At 44.3% G+C, this 20,415-nt stretch overlaps 1 protein-coding gene and 1 pseudogene across 1 annotated transcript in view; one reads left to right on the forward strand and one right to left on the reverse strand.

Annotated features, from left to right (window-relative positions):
• Nucleotides 1-20,415, reverse strand: part of Igf1r (insulin like growth factor 1 receptor) — a 292,382-nt gene that overhangs the window by 216,898 nt on the left and 55,069 nt on the right. The gene's annotated exons all lie outside the window — the stretch shown is intronic.
• On the forward strand, nt 17,352-18,649 carry LOC103159420 (annotated as a pseudogene).

Genomic DNA, 20,415 nt, shown 5'->3' on the forward strand with positions numbered 1-20,415 from the left:
CATGATGATTGCATTTTTTCCCCTCATACAAGGATAAAAAGTTTACTGTAAACTGCATCCCTTTCTTCCTTTACCACAACCTGCCAATCATTGGAGCTGGAGCATCCATTTTGTAAGATTAAAGAATAGTTTGAAAACAAAGTCTCCCTAGTTAAAAGTCAGCCAAACAAAGGTGCTTGATCACTGATCAACATCAAAGTTTTGCCACCCATATAAAAATAATTCATCAATGTAAAAAAAAAAAATCAATCCTGCCTGGGGAGGAGGAAGGTAAAGAGTCAGACAAAAGCAAGGTCTTACAATTCAGAAACAAGTTGCTGCGCAATTAAGCAGCTATAATTTAACTATGCTAAGGTCATTCTTTTAGCTCCATCTCTTTTATCTTAAGAATCACAGATGTTCTCAGCCTGCGAAAAGGGACAAGGGAGAAACAGAGTGACAAGTGGCAAGGAAGGGGGGATGGAGAGGAAGATTAGATGAGGAAGAGTTGAGAGATGGAGAGAAGGAGGGATGAGCAGGTGAGGGGGGGCAAGCAGGAGGACACCATGCCAACAGAGCTCTGACCACATTTATTAATCACCATGGAGATCCTCCCAAGATACAAACATGAGCAAACTATCCCTAAGAACTCATCAAACTGGGTCTCAGCCTTCCGCCAAGCAAGATAGGCCATTAAGTCACCCCACAAGAAGGCAGGGCTGGAGACTCGGCCAAAAGGTACCTTGCATAACTTATGAAAGAGAGTAGCAGTGTGCTGGTTGGTTTTGTCAACTGGACATAAACCTAGACATAACTGAAAAGGGGGAATCTCAGTTGAGGAACTGCATCCATCAGATTGGTTGGTTTGTGGAACATTTTCTTGATTAATGACTGATTGTGGAAGGGCCCAGATTACTGTGGACAGTGTCACCCCTGAACAGGTGGCCCTGAATCATATAAAAAAAAGTTAGGTTGACTCCCTCTCACCCCTCCCATCTGTGGCAGGGAGGGAACTGACCCTCCCCCTTACCAGCCGCAGCACTCAGGACCAACACTGCTACTACCCAGGTGAAGAACCAGGTTATGAGTTGGCCCACCCCAACATCTACCCCATCTATGATCTGCTGGAGCATGTGAAGAGGCACAGCCTACAAATCCAAAACTATAGGCTCTCCACAACACACAGCAACAACAGATTATGCAAGAGGAGTCCCAGTGAGGGCCCAGCACTGATAGACAGTGTAGTAGAAACCAGAGGCCTTGAACCAGACCAATGACACTTTGCAATGAACACTTGCAAGTAAAGATATATGGACAAAAGGATATACTGTGTGACACTAGTATGACACTGTGTCACACTACAACTTTTATGATGAGTTTTTTTTTTTCTTTCTTAAATTTTATTTTAATGGGGAGGGTCCAAGGGCAGAGGGTGGAGAGGAAGGGATGGAGAGATGACTGGGATCAAGATGCATGATATAAGCTAAGAAAGAAAAAAGAAAGTAAGTAGTTTGAATAAGCCACCAAGCAGCATTCCTATATAGCTTTAACTTCAGTTCCCACCCTCAGGGTTCCTGCACAGTTTGAGTTCCTACCTTGGCTTCCCTTCACGATATACTGTGATTGGGGCACATAATGAAAATAAACGCTTTTGGTCACAGCAACAGACAGCGAACTATGAAAGGCAATATACAGATCGGATGAGAAAACTGTTTCCATTGCTGAAGAAATGCCACTGTAGTCATTAAACATAATCCTTTCTAAGAGAGTTATCAGCACAGGGGTCCAGAGGGAGGCTGAGGTCATTCAGGCATACAGATTCACGAAGGCATTTTCACACCCAGGGTTCCACATCCAGCTCTCCTGAAGTGGGCTGGACTGGCTCATGTGGATTAGGGTACCTAGGACAGGACCCTGAATGTTCTCAGAGATGCACTGCACACCTTGCAGAAACCTCAGAGACAAACTGGGGTCCTAACTTGCAAAACCTCAAAGTGTAGGGGGACTCTCTGAAAAGTTTCTGAAAAGCATTCATCATAGATTAGCTCCTGAATGTCCTTTCATTGAATGCTTGCAATTTAGAAGTAAATGTTTCTTCCTCTTTTCAAAAAATGCTGAATGATGTAAAGATCTCAGAAGAGGGGACAAAGACCCTGACCCAGGACCCTGTGTACTGTCAGGTCAATCTTTAGCGTGTGTCTGTGCAGCTCACTCCACTGGCCCATCTCCTCCTTCAGACCAGGGCATCTGACAGATCTAAGAAGGACAGTTGTTGGGACAGGCAAACTGCAGACAGTGTGTGTGTGTGTGTGTGTATGTGTGTGTGGGGGTCCAGGTTCTGTGATAACTTGGATGTGGCTTTGTCCAAGCCAGTACCGACTCTGGCTCTCTATGACTCTTCTGGGGGTTAAGGGAACACATGAAGCCATTTCTTAGAAAGTGCTATAGAACACAGACACTGAAACTGAACCCAACTCTAGGAGTTGCCTTTTCATGTTTCGAAGATAGTATGCCCTTGAATAACCCAATCTGTAGATAGCACACAGGTTTTATGGACCCTGCTGTGAATGGTAAGGAGGAAAGCCAATTTTCAAAATGTCTTCACTTTACTCCAGGCCATGGGCCCCACAGGAGAATAATTTCCTACTTTATCAAACAGGAACTAACTAAAAGAACCAACTCACCTGCACATACCTGCAGACACAAGGAAAAGACATTGGGTCTCAATGACAGAAGTCTCCACTCAACCAGAAAATGGAATTCTAGGCTAGAGAAAGGCCAACAGCTCTTACCTCAGGCCACACAGGCAAAAATCAAGAGAGCGCTAAGGCCAGGAGAGAAAGGATTTCTGAACTTAAGTAAGGGTCAGACAGGCAACCTTAGGCTTCTTCTCACTCACCAAAACTCATGCCATCACGGGCATTATCCAAATCAGCTATATTTTCCTGCAGTCATCAACCCTTAATCAAACATGGCCCCTCAACTATGCAGTCAGAATCTCCTCTCCGTCACTCATTTCTGCTGTCTACAACTAAAATTTCCTACATAGAAATATAGAAAAGATATCTCAGTAAGTGGTAAAACACTTGCCTTGCACCTCTAGCTAGCAAGCAAGTGCATGTGAGTACACACGCGCGCATGTGCATACAATCAGTCAGTCAATCACTCTTGTAAGTTCACAGGTATGGATTTCATAGGTAACACTGTGGGATAATCTGCACAAATAAATGTCACAGCTTATCTTTTGCAGTTTGTTCCAGTCTGGTAGTTAGAACATTTATTCACTTCCTATCATCTGAAAAAATAAAATTCCCCCCAAAAGAGTAAATACGCTTTATTCTTTTCATTCTCTCAAAATATTAATCACCAATACAGTTAACTATGGATTGACCTAAATTGTTCTCGTGTGTTTTCTAACTTGCTAATTAAATTTTTTTTCTCACTACTATCATAGTGAAAACCCCAAGAAATCTTGGTCGTCTGAGCATACTACAAGGGAGAAGAACTGCACTGAATCACTACCTACTTCCCCACTTAATAAACAAATAATTTCTGTGTATGCTTTTTAAAAAATCTAAAGAGCTCCACAATGTAGATACTGCAAGTCTCCCCACAACATTAAATAAAGACTTCTGACGAGAGTTTAATGAGCTGTTATCCAATCAACTCCAGCCTGAGGATGTTAGCTTCCTCTATTAGCTCAGAAAGCAGCCAGGATCAAGAGCGGAGCTGCCCCACTCTTTCCTTTATATGCTACCATCCAAGGCACTCTATCAACAGGCAGAAAAACCCCAGCTCGCTTCAAAACTCCGCATCTCTTCATTACTCAAATGACAATCTCTTCCCACTACTTTATCTCTCTCTGCCTTAAGTGCCGGGAACTGAGAGATACAATCCACTTAATATCTCTCTTTGCCCATTTCTGGCGGATGTTTCAGCAGATGCTCACCCACAAATCCCTCCTACATCCATTCACGCCTGCATACTTAACATAGATTTAGTATTTCTACAGGCCAAGGATCACGGCCAAAAGTTCTTCTTTGAGTGGAGGGCAGAGGAGACCTAAGCAGAGGGCAGGGTGGTCTGGAATACCTGTTTTAACAGACATCTCCAGAAAAAAAGTTATACATTTGTATACACACCTTCCCTTTTCAGATCCAATTGCTCTCAGTCACTTTACTGACTTCGTGTCACCCAACTTTCTCAGCAGCCTTCTGTGTGGAGCAGAAACTGCATGTAGACTGTAAGTCCCTATTTCCTCAGATGTAAGCTACAGAGAAACCAATTCAAGTCCTGGTGGAGATGTCCCTCATCATGATTCTGTCCAGAATCCTCCTGGCTGGATGAGCAGAGAGCCAGGAGTCCTGGTTTCCAGCTTCCATAACCCCTGCACCCCTGCTTTCCCAAGCCTAAATCTTCAACATCTGGAAAAGTGTTGAGCTCTTAGAAGGGGCAATTGTGAGGGGTATAAAAATGGAAACAATCAGTTCCCTACCACCAGCCTGCCTGACTCAACAGAAAAAAGGCAATACTTCACCTTACCCTCACAGAATTAAAGCTGGGGACGTCAGTCAGCTATAACTGATGTCTAAGCCAAATAGACTTAGGGTTCCCAAGCAGATGGTGGGTTCCTGGGATTCAAATCACCACCCAGACCTCTGCTTTTTCATAAGGCTATGCTTCACATTCCGGACAACCTACTAGAGAGTTGACTGCCATGTGTACAATGCTGGGTAAACAGGAATGAGCCAGTGTGAACATTTTTTTTTTTTTTTTCTTTGAGACAGGATTTCTCTGTGTAGCTTTGGAGCCTATCCTGGCACTCGCTCTGGAGACCAGGTTGGCCTCGAACTCACAGAGATCCGCTTGCCTCTGCCTCCCGAGTGCTGGGATTAAAGGCGTGTGCCACCAACGCCTGGCCCAGTGTGAACATTCTTAAGGGAAGACCTCTGTTTCGGTGTAGGCAAGTATCTGGTTCAAGCAAAACTCTTAACTACCAATGAAACTTGCCCTCCTCCTCTGAGCTCTTCACACTTAATACCTCCTGTTTCTTTCTCAACTAAAACTGGGATTATCTTGCTTCACAGTATAAGATATCATCCTCTTATTGCGTGCGTGCGTGCGTGCGTGCGTGTGTGTGTGTGTGTGTGTGTGTGTGTGTTCGTGTATGTGCAGGCCATAGGACATCCCTGGCTGTTGTTCCTCTGGTGCCATCCACCAGGTTGTTTGGACAGGGTCTCTCATTGGCCTGAGACTCACCAAATGGGTTTGCCAGCTTATCTCTGCTCCTCAGACCTCAGAGGGTTATAAGCACCCTCCACCACATTCGGCTTTCTTACATGGGTTCTGGGCATCAAACTGGGGTCCTGATTTACCTAAGAAGCTATTACCCTGTCCCAACATCATGTGTTTTAATCTTATCACCCAACAAAAGCATAGGCTTTCGTCATCTCATACTGCTCAGCATGGAACTCACACTAAACAAGGACACCTCAATTATCCATGGAGGCAGGGGAAATGGAAACTTGAGCCAACTGAGCCAAAAGAAGAATCTGTAAAGGCCTACTTGGATATTCCTTGAGATTCAAGCCTCTTCAGCATTCTCCTCCTCCACAGAAGCACCAACCACTCCTCTGCACCACCAAAAACACTGGGCTGCAAGGGTGGCTAGCAGGAGCTTAAGCCTCCAAGGACCTGACACACATTCACTTTGTTTTTTAATTAATTATGTAGACAGTGTTCTGCCTGCATGTATAACTGAACTACCAGAAGAGGGCACCAGATGTCATCAGAGATGGTTGTGAGTCACCATGTGGTTGCTGGGAATTGAACTTGGGACCTCTGGAAGAACAGTCACTGCTCTTAAGCTCTGAGCCATCTCTCCAGCCCCCCCACATTCACTCTTGTTATATACTTGGCTTATTTATCCCAGCTAACCATGAACCATTTGAAAATATTTTAATAAATCCCTCTTTAAAGTTTTCATACCTAGTATAACTAGCAGGAGAGTGAGACTACTGTCTGTCTACTTGTGGTGGTTAGAATGAGAACAGCCCCACAGGCTTATGTATTTTTGAATACTTGGTCCCCAGTTGGTGGAACTGTTTGAGAAGGATTAGGAGACCTGGCCTTGTTGAAGGAGGCATGTGGCTGGGGGTAGGCTTTTGAGAATTCCCAAGCTCACACCATTGCCAATAGCTAACCCCCCATCCCCGCCTTTTGCTTGTGCATCAGATGTGAGCTGTCAGCTACCGCTCCAGTATCATGCCTACCTGCCTGCTACCAAGTTCCCTTCCATGTTGGTCTCGATTCACCCTCTAAAACTGTAAGCCTCAATAAATTCTTTCAACTGTAAGTTGCCTTGGTCTTGGTGTGTCTCTTCACAGTAAAAAAAAAATTAACTAAAACACTGGGGTACTAGTTAGAAAATTATCACTCTCATACTGCCAGGAGAAGCTCTATGTGACCACCGTGTTGCCTCAGCCCCCTCCATCTCATGCCAAGACTCCTGTCATCATTCTGAACAAACTACTGAAGTACTGTGTGTATATATGGTCAAGGCCACAAAAGAGGTGGCATTTTTACATGCCTCCTCCACTGGCCAGCCATTGGCTGTGAGGCAGGAAAAGCAAAAACATATTATAATCAGGCATTAGCCTGAACCACCAAGCTGTTTATTAACTGTTTGGGGAGTGGGGTAAGGGATGAATGAACAAGGCCTTTTCAACCTACTGACAAAGATCAGAAATGATCTATAGTGGCCGAATCACAGCCTCAACCTAAATGAGCTCTTGGTAAGGAAGAGCTGGGAAATTGTGGAAGACTGAGTGGACAATGACTAGACAACAACTAAGAGGAGATCTTGTAGACTGTCTCAGCAATTAATACTTGCTCCGACTGAAACTTGCATGCCAAAACCGGAGGCCTTTGAGAAAAGCACACAACAAAACACACTCAACTCACAAACTAACACAAGAAGATTTTCATTTTGCTACAACATCCCAGCTGTGCTGCAGACTCTTGACGTCCCTCAACAGCAGCACCATGGAAGACATCAATCATCACCAGTGGAAGAGAAACACTCTTGCCCGGGTTATCAGGTTGCTAGATTCTAGATGAGGGAAAGCTGACATTAGTCTAAAAGAGTGACTTCAATGAATTTAAATTCATTCCACATAATCAAGTTTCACTGGTGTTTCTCAGAAGTACTTATAAATAATTCACTTTGGTAACAGCAAAGGCCAGACCAAGAAAAATGTCACTTCGGAAAATGCAAGACTTAACATAAATCCTCCCTGGATTTCCTGCTCTCAACTCCTATGACCAACTTTCCTCCTTTCTGCCTAATCACCTAAGTGTTTGCTAGCCTTCTAGCCTGCATCCGGTTCCTGGGAAGCTGTTGGGAACTTGTGAGCTACAGCTGTCTATGAGAGTTCACAATTCACTTAAAACTAGTCTGGGAGCCGGCTCTTTACAGTAGGGTGCAATCCAAAGACACCAACCAGAGTGTCTATCGTCAGTCTCGGTAGCATTTGCCAAAATCCAGAGCTAGGGCATCCATCCTGGATCCTGACCACCCTCAACATTAAATCCCAAAGTTAGAAGAAAATTCAGGACTCACTGTGGTAAAAGATAAGAAAAAAGAGGGATGGGAAGTGACAGCCTTTGGGCCACTCACACAAGCCGAAAGCTGGGGGGACTGTGATCTTTGTGTACATACAACTTTCATGCAAAATTCCCTGACCATGAGGCTGGGCTGGGTCTTCCTCCTTTTACTACTTGATCATCCAGGCATCTAGGCTACCAGCCTGGCTTTGAAATGGGAAGGCACAGAGGAAGGTCAGGTTTGTATTTATTTGATATATTAGCCAAAATCGAGACTAGAATAGTAGGAGGTTGAAGAGCTCACATGTGAAGTGCTACTTTTAAAACCAGGCTGTGGACGTACACCAAGCTTGCTAACAGCATCTGAAGCAGCCTATAATAACCCCCTCACAAGCCATCCACCTCTAACTCATCAGCTGAAGTGGGGTCTGCACACCATCCCGACCGCCATTTCTCTGTAACTGACTTAACTCATCTTCCTCAGCCCTTTCCCTATAATCAATGGTTCTTAATCTTCCTATAATATAGTTCCTCGTGTTGTGGTGACCCCACAGTCATAAAATTTTCTTTGCTACTTCACAACTGTAATTTTGCTACTGTTATGAATCGAAATGTAAATATCTGTACCTCCGTGGCCTTAGGTAACTCCTGTGAAAGGGTCCTTTGGCCCTCCCAAAAGGGTCTCCACCCACAGGCTGAGAAACACCAAAAGAACCCAAGGTCTTCCAAGAATTTGGGTAACAACAGTGTACAGTAAGATCAAGTTGTGGTTATCCGAAGAAGCTCAAGAAGCTTGGGGGGAGGGGGGACTAAGTCAACTCAAAGGTCTGCAACCTGCTCCTACCAGGCGAATGGGTGAGGTTCAGAGACCCTCTGGCTAAGACTGAAGTACAAACGAACCCTGAATTATGGGCAGCAGGCACTAAATGCCATCATCACCATGTAGCGAGCAACAAACCTACAATGAAATGAAACCTTCGAGGCAAACTCCTCTCAAAAGGTTAGAGGTTTTGGCTTTTCATCCATTGTCTATCAGTGTACACTGCTTCACCCAGAGCTCCAGCCACCCTTAATTGCCATCTCTGGCATCTAGTGACTGTTTGGAAACATTTCTCTCCCCCCAACCCCCAGCAAACAAAAAGTGTTTGTTGAACTATAGAAACCTTCATTCTTCAGAGAAAATTATACATTCTCAGAATTCCATTCATAAACCCATATGACCATCAGGACTGGAGCCCCACTGTGGTCATAAAGCATAGTTAGGAAGAGGTAGAAGTTGGAAGAAGAAGGCCAGAAACCCAGTGGTCTGAGATACAGAGGGTACAGGAATGAGCCCCTGGACAGGGTGTGAAACAGGTCCAGACTAATGCTCTGCATTTCTCTCCCTGTGAGGGGAAGAAGCACTAGTCACATTTCCTACCACTTTGCTTGACCAGTTTCTACAACTTCTGTGCCTCAGTTACTCGGAAGCTTCTGAAGGGGACACTGACACATCAGACTAATCCAATCGTCTCAAACTCACTGAGCAACAGAACAAAAAGGATTTCTTTACATCCCTATCTGTGGATTGGCTTAGGAATCTGACAGCACCTACTCTGCAAAGTTTAAGAGGCCAACCAAGGATCAAGAAATCAGAGGAAAACATTGTATGAAGTCGCCACCCCAGGAGCAGAGCTAGGGTTTTTCCTTGTCATGGGGCTCTGATTAGTCACCGCTGGACTTCCTATCAAAGTCCTTTTAGGGAGTAGGGGTAGCAGGAGACCTAATTCAAACACTAGAACTGCCCAGAAGTGTTTCTAAGGGGACTATCTATCATCTTCATTTTTCTATTTTTCTCTTTCTTGGGGGGGGGGGTATGCTCTTTGTGTGCTCATCTTTTTTTTTGTTTGCCTTTTTTTTTTTTCTTTTTTTTGAGACAGGGTTTCACTGTGGCTTTTAGAGGCTGTCTTGGAACTAGCTCTTGTAGACCAGGCTGGTCTCAAACTCACAGAGATCCACCTGCCTCTGCCTCCCGAGTGCTGGGACTAAAGGTGTGCGCCACCAACGCCCAGCTTGTGTGCTCATCTTTTGCGCTCCACCCCATTTACTACTAAGTGCAACTCCCTGGTCTCTGGCTGCTGCTATAACTACCAGAGCATTAATGAACAACCCCAGAACGGATAACCAACTCTACAGACCTGCTGCCAGAGCGAGATGCATCGTATTAGGACATAGTCCTCCTTCTTGGTGGCCTAAGAGGCACAGGCAGCTCAGCATCTAGGCTGGCCAGGAAGGACATCATGAGCTGTCACAGTTGCATTCTTAGCCACACCTTCCGCATACAAGACACAGTCTTAGGCATGACTGTGTGGATCCCAGGAGTCTCTCTGTAGTTTGCTTTCTGAAGTTTCAATCACCCAGTCTACTGTAGTCCAAAAACAGGAGCCTAGAAACAACTAACTTGTATACTGTTCTGAGATGTTAGATGAAACTCAGAGCAGCGCCAATCGGTCCTGCCTGGGATGCAAAGCACCACTCTGTGCAGTGGATCCACCCTCTATTATGTGATTCTCCCATTTGTCATTCGGTACTCACCCTGGTTACCCAATCACAGTATTTGGGCTCAAGTAAACATCCTTTTATTTAACAATACCCCCAAAGTGCAGGAGTAGTAATGTTGGCAATTTTATTACAGTACACTGTGTAGAAGTGTAGCATGTTATTACTGTTGCTAACCTCTATTTGTGTCCAAGTTTTAAATAGAATTTTAGCACAGATAGTCTATGGAGGGTTGGACACATACATGGTTTTGCTTATCTGCTGGAGGTCACAGAATATGTAGGGGAAACTACTGGGCACCCTTGGCTACATTATCCAGTGCCTTCATTAAGACTTGTAAAGAGGAATTTGAGGCAGCTACATATGGGGTCAGTCTGACAGTTTCTCTAACCATGGCTGACAAGGCAGAGTATCAAGCAATGAAGTCACTAAATGCCACCTCTGTTGCCATCTCACATGGTTCCATGAAGGAAAACAAATGACAGAAAGAAGAGAGGACTGAGGATGGAGTGCTTGTTTATGACCAAGGAAAAGAAAGAAACAACAAGCAACTTCTGTTCAACAATGAGACAAAACAAAGCCCAGCTTCCGGAAGAGGGCCTGGCATTCCTGCACATTTCCCCACCCACCTGATCCCCTGGAATGGAAGGAAGATCTAAGAAAGGACACAGAGAGCCAGTGTTTGTTTCCTGCAATGAGTGAGAGGAAGAAAATGAAACAAAACAAAACAGCAGAGGAAGCTGTGTGGGAAAGACAGAGGTACCCCCGCATATGCACAAACACATAAATACACATGCACAGACACACACAAATGTGCAAATGCAAACACATGTGCGCACTCAAGCGTGTATGCACACATCTATTATTACCCAAAGAAGAGCATAAATAGGCACAGGCTCTAGCCTGGAGCAGATGGTTGCTACCTTCACTATGTGAGACCTGAAGTTGTCACCAATAGAAATGTACCTCCTTGTCGTTTTTTTACTAAAAACTATACCCACTCTCTAACCACTTTAATGCTCAAAAAAAGGAGGGGGAAAAAAAAAACCAATTTCAAAAGATGATACTTAATGTCAATGTCATAAAAAAAAAAAAACTGTTGGTATTTCTTAAATTCTCCCAAATACCGAGTTTGCAAGCAGAATAAATTTCATGGAGTTTGAGGACAAAAGAAGGAGTCTACTACACCTAGAATGTCCCTGGAAGCATCCGGACACAAGACATATGCACATCACTGAGTGTTCTTTAAAGATATGGCTTATCTGGGCAGACACGAAAATTTGAACAATCCAGATTAAATTAGCAAGAACCACTCCTAAACTATGCCCTGCTATTTATGATAATTGAATGTTTGCAACTCAGGAAAAGCGACAAGAGAAAGACCACTTAAGATATGGCAGTAAATATACAGTCAGCCCAGCTTAATGCTTAAACTTTTAGATGGTTTCTGAATGCAGCTATTTTTAAAATAGCAGCAGCTGCTATCACTGTCCAAGAACTCACTAAATGCTGGGCAGTCTGGTAGGTTCTTTCCAGTTACTATCTGATCATTCCTGTTTGGGATGGAGACAAGCCCTGCCAGGCTACTCCATGTCAAAGGGGAACATGCTACTCTGGAACCAAGCTCAGAGAGACCTACCTTTTTAAACCTGAGTCCCTGACTCATCCATCACACCATGTGCTGGGAGGAGGCACATCTCCAAAGGAAGGCTTCCAGCCCCACCACTAGCCACACTTGACTTTTGAACCACGATACACTGGAGTTAAGAAATGTAATCTAGGATGAGATTAACCACAGGCCCATATGCTCCATGTTACCCCTGCCCTCTAGTCAAGAATGTCACCCTGACACACATATGAGAAGATCAAGAAACACAAACGCAACCAAAGAAAGAAGCTATCAGCAAAAAATCAAAACCACTCTACAAGTAGGCATAGCTAAGAGATATGAAGAGACTCAGGATATAACTCCAAAAATCTGGAGCTGAAAAAAAAACAAAAACAAAAACAAAAAAACTGCAATGAAGAGATTCTGAAAGCCTTTCAGTCCCTAAGATGACATCCCTAGTGAAAAACAAACAAACAAACAAACAAATAAATGAGCACAGTCAGCCCAAAGCAAAACCTCTCTGGAACCAGACACACTGCTCTAACAACTGGAGTCTTTTGAGTGGTGTCCCTAAGAAATGTGGATACCAACTGGTTTAACACCTCAGTAACCAGGAGTTAACAATCAGAAGGACAAAATGCCATCTTCACACCCGGCTATAAAAGGCATATTGCAACTGAGGCCTAGGGCATGTGACCCCTTCTAAATAAAGATCACCCCCACAGTGGGAGCAGCTGACCAGAACAGGGGTGTTCCCAGGGAATGAAGATGAGAAGCCAGAGCCCACTTGTTCACTCTGGGTCGGCCTACCCACCAGGGTCCGGGGGCCTGTCTCAAGGCTTACATCATGATCTATTTTAGCAGTATGCAGGAGCTCGGTGGCAGACTCCACATTTTCAGACAGACATACTCTGGGTCTTCCCAGGTAGCTGAACATTAAAAGTTAAAATAAAATCCTGCCAAACTCAAGGCTGGATTCTCACAGCACAAAAACTCCAGGGGATTTACAAATGCTTGAACAAGCCTTCCACTTTCTCTCCTGGGGAACATGTACTATCAGCCTGCAAAGAAATGCAAAGAAAGTGGGGAAGGAAGCAATTCTCTATAGGCCTATACCGCCCTGGTGACCAGTGTTTGATAAACAAGAACTTAAGAACCAGTAGCAGGACAGAACAAAACAGCGAGACCCAGAGTTGTCTGTTTTACACTAGCACCCTTCATGTTGAATCCCTGAACCCATCCTGAGACGGTAATGTTTTCCTCTGCCAATAAAGGGAACCATGGATCATCCTGTAAACACCAATATGAAATGACAATTGTTTCTCATTTTTAGGACAGGACCACTGCTCTAGTCAGTGTCTTTTTAACTGAAACAAGGCTGCCCCACCAGCAAAGCTAGCTTCCAGTGTAGCCAGGCTCTTACCTTCGTGGATTTTCTGGCAAAGACATAGCCTCTAAGCAGGCAATTGGGATGCTGTGGGCCAATCATAAGCTATTGACTCTGGCAGGCTAAGAAGCACTCAGAGGCCAAGGTTAGCAGTAAGGTCTCAGGCTTTACTTTTGTTTTTTATTCGATTTTGTTTTGTTTTTTTTAGAAATGTCCATTCATGAAATCAAATGTCAGAAAGCCTCTGTGTCAAAGCATCATCATCTTAAGTAAATCCACAGAGAAGCCAGAAAACCGCAGGTACTCAGGAGGATTCACCTCTGCCCCACCCCCACCCCCTACCCCCAAATACAAGGCCGGCCTTCAGCAAACTGCTGCACAACGAGCAGCACTTGGAGCCAGAATTTGATCTTTTAGATTTCTGCATCTTGGACCCTAGATATTCTGGCAACAGCAGCAGAGAGAAGAGCTCTCATCTACAGTAGATCTCTCTGCCAATTAAGACTAGAGATGGTTGGGGTGGTAGCACTCCTCAGGAGCAGTGATGGTGGCAGGAACAGAGGGGACACAGCAACCACATTTCTTACCACCTTCCAGTTTGCTAAGGACTACCACGGCAGAGACTGCTCTCCGCTTGGGAGAAAGTGAATCGTCACAATGCAGATGCTGGTCTCATCCCTGGAGTAACAACCATGCATGGAAAGACACGGCCAGAATTCACATAATAAATCAACCTGCCAGGTACTGGAAGATAGAACCACTGGGGGCCACAGAGCCCTGGGGTCTTCTTGTGGCAAAGGCCAGGCTGGAACTCAGCCATGTCTGAGGGTGGAGGGCAGAAGATTAGTCAAGACAAAGGTGACTGGGAAAGGGTGTCAAGGGTGTTGCATGTAGAAGGGAGGGAACATCACTACTGCATGGTGTAGTGCAATGGGGGGTGGGTGCAGACCCCCAAGGGGCTTCCCAAGGGCCTAGTATAGAAGTGCAGATACACAGCATAGTTACTCAAGGCATGAGACAGTCATTGACGCTGAGTAAACTGGGAGGCCACAGAGCAGCAAGCTGCAGAAGAGCTACGCCACTGTAAGCGATGAGTAGGGGGGAAGATGTCAGAGCGAAGTAATATTTGAAATGATAAGGGCATGGATGTCCAATTAGAAAAGGAAGCATCTCAGAAAAGGCCCTAGTTTTAGGGTTTCTGATAGGATCATTAGCTAGGGGAATACCAATGCTGTTCCCCATGGGTGGAATATAGATAAAAACATGGAAGTGAGAAGGCATTCTGTAAATGGAGTTTCTTCCCCGCCTGGTCCCACCCCCTTTAGCCCCAAATAAACACACAAAGACATATTAATTATAGACTGTTGGCCAATGGCTCAGGCTTCTTACTGGCTAGCACTCTCTTAATTATTAACCCATAATTATTAATCTATGTATTTCTACATGGCCTTATCTTACTAGAGAACACCTGGCACGTCCTATCTTCCCGGTAGCTGCATGCAGTCTCCTCACAGCTTCTCTCTCCTCCTCTCCCCAGCCTTCTCCCTGTCTGTTAGCCCCACCTATACTTCCTACCTGGCTACTGGCCAATCAGTGTTTTATTCATTGACCAATAAGAGAAGCATATATACAGAAGGACATTCTCCCACCATCTCCTCTTTTCTGTATAAATAAAAAGTTTTTAACTTTAACTGTAAAGTTTTTAACTTTAACTATCAAGCAAGAACTATATTTAACAGTATTTTAGTACACTAACATTTGACAAAATTTATAGAAAATATTTTATTTGTAAGTTACCTTTTATTATAACTAAGGAAAACCATAACCATAACTATCTGTCTTCAACTCCATCAAAGACCTTGGAAGGAAAATATATAAAGTCTAGAATTGACAGAGACATCTCGCTGCCTGGATGGTCACCCAAAGTTCTTCTGTAATGTTGGAGCATCCATCTTTAGCCTACAGGCCTAGAGTGTCTGGCAGACTTCTCAGTGAAGCAGAAATTTGAAACTGTCAGCCTGCATTGGCAGTTTGTCAGTCATTTTTCTGTGTCCTGTAGATTGTCTGAAAGACTCTTCCATGAAGCAGGAACCCTGGAAGACTATCCCATCTTGTTTTGGCAAATTTAGCAGTCACTTTCCTGTGGGTCCTATATGTCCAGTTTGGACAGCATACACTCAAACAGTCCAGAAAAGAGCAGTTTCTTGCCAAAATGGCTAGTCTTGCCATGTTGAAGGCAAACTCCATAATGAGTTTCTTCGATGCCCATCTTCCTCTCTCAAGTAATTGGTGTTGCTAGGAGCAGCTGGGTCTCACTGTAATGAAAAACCCTAAACTATTTTAAATGCCATATTCTGTAGGTCTTTGAAAGCTCTGAAGTATATCTATCCATTTGAAATATATCTAGAATATCTAACATAAGTTTTATCTATAATCTGTTTTTCATTATACATTATATTTTTAAATGAGTTGTCTAAACACAATATCTAAACAACAGAAATATACTTATAACAAAATTGATCTTAAGTTTGTATGAATAAATCAAAATCCATACCAATACAAAGTATTCATTTTTGTATCATATTCCCCTTTTTTTCCTTTGGAAGGAGATTGACTATGATTATTAACCATTTAAAACCAACCTCATTTAAATGAAAATAAGCATTTATAAACAATATTTGGGAATTTGCTCATAACTCTTTCCAAACTGCTTCCTGCTGTTTGGGGGCACTGTCAATCCCAAGGGGATCCTGAGAAAACCCAGAAAGCTGGCCAAATCCTGGCTGAGGTGGTCTGTAAGGCTGCATTGTCATACCTGTTTTGGATGTTGGATCACCTGGGCTATAGACTTAGGGGGTCTTGCTTGATCAAACCATATAAGTCTAGAACGGAATCCACAGCTTTTTATCTTTTGCAGAAACAAAAGCAGAACCTCTTTTTCAATGTAACATGTTTTTAGACTTAAATTTTGAAGTCAATGCATTTTTAAAATATATATATATTGGATTAATCAGCAGCATTTCTAATTAAATGTCTTTTAGTAGCTGTTGTTCCTTCCTCAGCAGTTAATTTAAAGACAACATAATAACACACAGTATCCAGACTCTTCATACATTTATCTTTAGGTGGCCTTTTTATTACTCTATTTTTTTCACTCTTATTTTTTAAATTTTTTAAGACAGGGTTTCTCTGTGTAACTCTGGCTGCCCTTGAACTCACTCTGTACACCAGGTTGGCCTTGAAATCACAGAGATCTGCCTGCCTCTGCCTCTGGAGTGCTGGGATTAAGGGCGTGCACCACCATACCCAGCTATTCTATTTATTTTTTTACTAAGGACTTTTTGTATTCTTTTTCTTTTCTCTCAAAAGCCTGTGTAAATCATTTAGAGGCTTTTCCCCCTCTGAATCTGTCTTTATTATGTATCTCTATACTTTTTTTTTTTTTGACCACATGAGTCTTATCTGATAGCATGGCTAAAATTAAAGCGGACATTTTGGCTGCTGGTTCCAACCAGTTAGGCTTTGCAATTTGGTGGGGTACATTTACCACCAGCTCTAGGATCCTTGCTTACTGCCTCGACTCTGGTCTATGTCGCCATCAAGTAGCTTATAGAACATTGCCCAGAAGCCTTTTTTTGCCTGTATCAGTAAAAGCTGAATCTGCCATGTAGCATGCTGTGGAGCTTGGAGATGCTTGCAGCCTCTGTGTACCTTGGCAGGAATCCGTCATGCTGTGTTTAAGCCCAATACCAGAGTCTCTGCACCATGGCCTGTATGAAACTGTGAGACTAGGAAGCCCAGTGCAGTTTCCTCTTTGTGTATTTAGAACCCTTTTGAAGCTTTTGTGGGGTTTTCCGTGGAAATTCTTGCTCCATGTATGGGCGCCATTTGTAGTCGGGGTCAGCTGCTGGGGGTGGTCTTCATATGAACCGATGTAGTTAAAAGCCCAAACAGGGTGTGCTCTATTTTATTCTAGGTTCAGTGTGGCCTGTGGGTCCTGCGGTATGTGACCTCTGGAGGACTGTGTATCCTAGGGCTCTGGGTCCCTGGATTTCACCTCCAGTCATATACCCTAAGGGTTCATGAAGAAGACTAAGATGTAGAAAGGAACCAGGCCCACTCCACAGACTGGATATCCACCTGGAGAGACCTTGGCAGGAGGCTTCACCTGCTCCGTAGCTACCTTTGGCTTCAGGGAAGCCCATCATTACTGGCATCATCATCTACTTCAGCATGTTTGGCCTCATTGTGTTCCTGTGCATGAGTCTTTACCTCATGCTGACTATTGTGGTCACCGAGTGGAGAGCCCCGTTTCACCGTAATATGGACACACAGGAAAATGTCACCAGGGCACGAGCAGCGGACTCTCTGCTAAACTTTGAGATGGTGAAATACTACAATGCTGAGGGTTATGAAGCAGAACGCTATCGAGAGGCCATCATCAAGCATCAGGGTTTAGAGTGGAAGTCAAATGCTTCACAGTTTGTACTGAATCAGACCCAGATCTTGGTGACTGGATTTGAGCTCCTGGCTGGCTCCTTGCTTTGTGTATACTTCGTCAGTGAGCAGAAGCTGCAGGTCAGGTACTTTGTGCTTTTTTTTTTTGATACCACTCAATGCCACTTGCCTCTCAACTGATTTGGCACCTACTACAGGATGATCCAGACTAACCTCATTGACATGGAGAACATGTCAGACTTGCTGAAAGGGGAAACGTAAGTGAAGAGTGTTCCTGGAGCAGGACCCTGTCATCATGAGGGCCAGACTGCATTTGAAAATATACATTTAAGCTACATGGATGGACTAGAGACCTTACAGGACGTGTCCTTCACTGTGATGCCTGAACAGACAGTGGCGCTGGTGGGGCCATCTGGGGCTGGAAAGAGCACATTTTTACACCTACTGTTTTGATTCTATGGCATCAGCTCAGGCTGCATCCGAATAGATGGGACAGGACATTTCACAGGTGACCCAGATCTCTCTCTGGTCTCACATTGGAGTTATGCCCCAGGACACTGTCCTCTTCAATGACACCATTGCCAACAATATCCAAGTGTCACAGTCATGTCACAGCTGGGGACAGGGAGGTAGAGGCTGCTGCTCAGGCTGCAGGCATTCATGATGCCATCCTGCCTCTCCCTGAAGGTTATGAGACACAGATGGGTGAGCGGGGACTGAAACTAAGCGGTGGTGAGAAGCAGCAAGCAGCCACTGTCGCATCATTCTTAAGGCTCCGGACATCACTCTGCCGGATGAAGCAACATCAGCACTGGATATATCTAATAATAGAGCTATCCAGGCCTCTCTGGCCAAAGTGTGCACCAACTGTACCACCATAGTAGCACACAGGCTCTCAACTGTGGTCAGTGCTGACCAAACTCTGATCATCAAGGATGGCTGCACCATGAGAGGGGAAGGGGCGAAACTTTGTTATCCAGAGGTGGTGTGTGGATGCTGAGATGCGGCAGCTGCAGCAGCAAGGACAAGAAACTGTCTCTGAAGACTCTAAACTTCAGGACACAGCACAGTGACAAAAGAGACCTTGTCCCTTCCAAAAGCTAACTCAGGAGAAAAAAAGTGTTCCCTCTCTGGCCTATTTCATCCTGCCATAGGAGTTTGGTGTTCACTATTGTAAGAGAAAGGATCCTTTCCAGAAAGCACTGTAAGGAAATAAATGGACTGTGCAAGGGGAAAAAAAGTTCAAAAGAAAGCATAGTGGTGGTTCATGCCTTTAATTATAGTACTCAGGAGGCAGAGGCAGATGGATCGCTGAGTTCAGGACCAGCCTGGTCTACAGAACAAATTTCAGGATGGCCAATATGGTAGTTTGAAAGAAAATGTCCTCCAAAGCACTTGGCACTATTAGGAGGTGTGGCCTTGGTAGAGGAAGTATGTCACTGTGGGGGTGGGCTTTGAGGTCTCTCATGCTCAAGCTACTCCCAGTGTCACAGTCCACTTCCTGTTGTCTTCTGATCAGGATGTAGCTAGCACATTTGTCTGCATGCCACCATGCTGCCCACCATGATGATAATGGACTAAGCCTCTGAAACGGTAAGCCACCACCTCAATTAATGTTCTCCTTTATAAGACTTATGTGGTCATGGTATCTCTTCACAGCAATAGAAACCCAAACTAAGACAGCCAGTACTACATAAAGAAATCCTGTCTTGAAAACCAAAAAAAAAAAAAAAAAGTTCAAAAAGAGGCGTGGACATGAGTTAGAATTGGCCAATTAGATAATGACAAGAGGATGCTAAAGGACCAGTAAATACAATGAAGTGGGAGAAGGGGTTGAGATTTCTGGCCCTGCCTTGGTCTGAATGATTATGTTTTCCAAAACTCACATGCCAAAACCTAGTATCTGAAAACATGGTGTTAAGAGGTGAGGCTTTGTGATTAGGTCATGAGGGTGGAGCCCTCCTAAGTGGTATCAGTGCCCTTGGGAAAGAGATACCAGCCTTGCCCATTTCTACTATATAAAAGCATGGAGGAAAACATGAGGTGAACCCAGGAAGCAGGCCCTCATCAGACAGAGCCTGTCAGCACCTTTTCTTAGACCTCCAGCCTCCAGAACTGTGAGAAACAAATCCATTGTTTACAAGCCATCCTTTTGTTACAGCAGCCCAAAGCGACTAGGTTCCATTGGAAACCACCATCTACTGAAGCCTCGATGGAGAAAAGGACAACAAGGCAGCAGCTACAGGGGAAAATAGAGAAGCAGAAGCCGTTTCAAAACAAGGAAGAGAGGCCCTATATGAAGGGGCCTCACACATGAAGACACTGCCAGTTGTTTCCTTACTAAAGCAAAAAGGCCCTACACAATTCCTTCCGGGCCTCTCACTACTGAGGAACAACTCAGGCCTGCATAAAATCACAAACACAGAGAATGCATCCAATAGAGTGGCCCCTCTTTAGTGGGCTTCCCCCTCCACACCGTTGGCCAGCAGTCATGATCCAAGAAGGGTGCAAACATCAGGTAAGAGCAATGCATCAGCAATGCATGATCAAGTGTCCCCCCTTTACGGCAACAACTTCACTTGGTATTTCTCTCCAGATGTTGACATTTTCCCTCTTCTGCCACCAGCCGGCAGGAAAACAGCTTAATGGAATTCTTTACATATTCCTTTCAAATGGCTTATGTGAACTCAAGGTGGGCTTTCTGTGAGGACTCAATGGCCCTGCCCTGGCTCCTTAAACAATGATCAAGGGCTGTGACTGGAGACGGGCAGGATGGAGAGTATGATTGAAGCCAGTTGTCTAGAGATGATGAAGGGAAGAACTTAGCCTCAAAGGAAGC

This window comes from Cricetulus griseus, chromosome 3, assembly GCF_003668045.3.
Source record: "Cricetulus griseus strain 17A/GY chromosome 3, alternate assembly CriGri-PICRH-1.0, whole genome shotgun sequence".
Taxonomy (NCBI): Eukaryota; Metazoa; Chordata; class Mammalia; order Rodentia; family Cricetidae; genus Cricetulus; species Cricetulus griseus.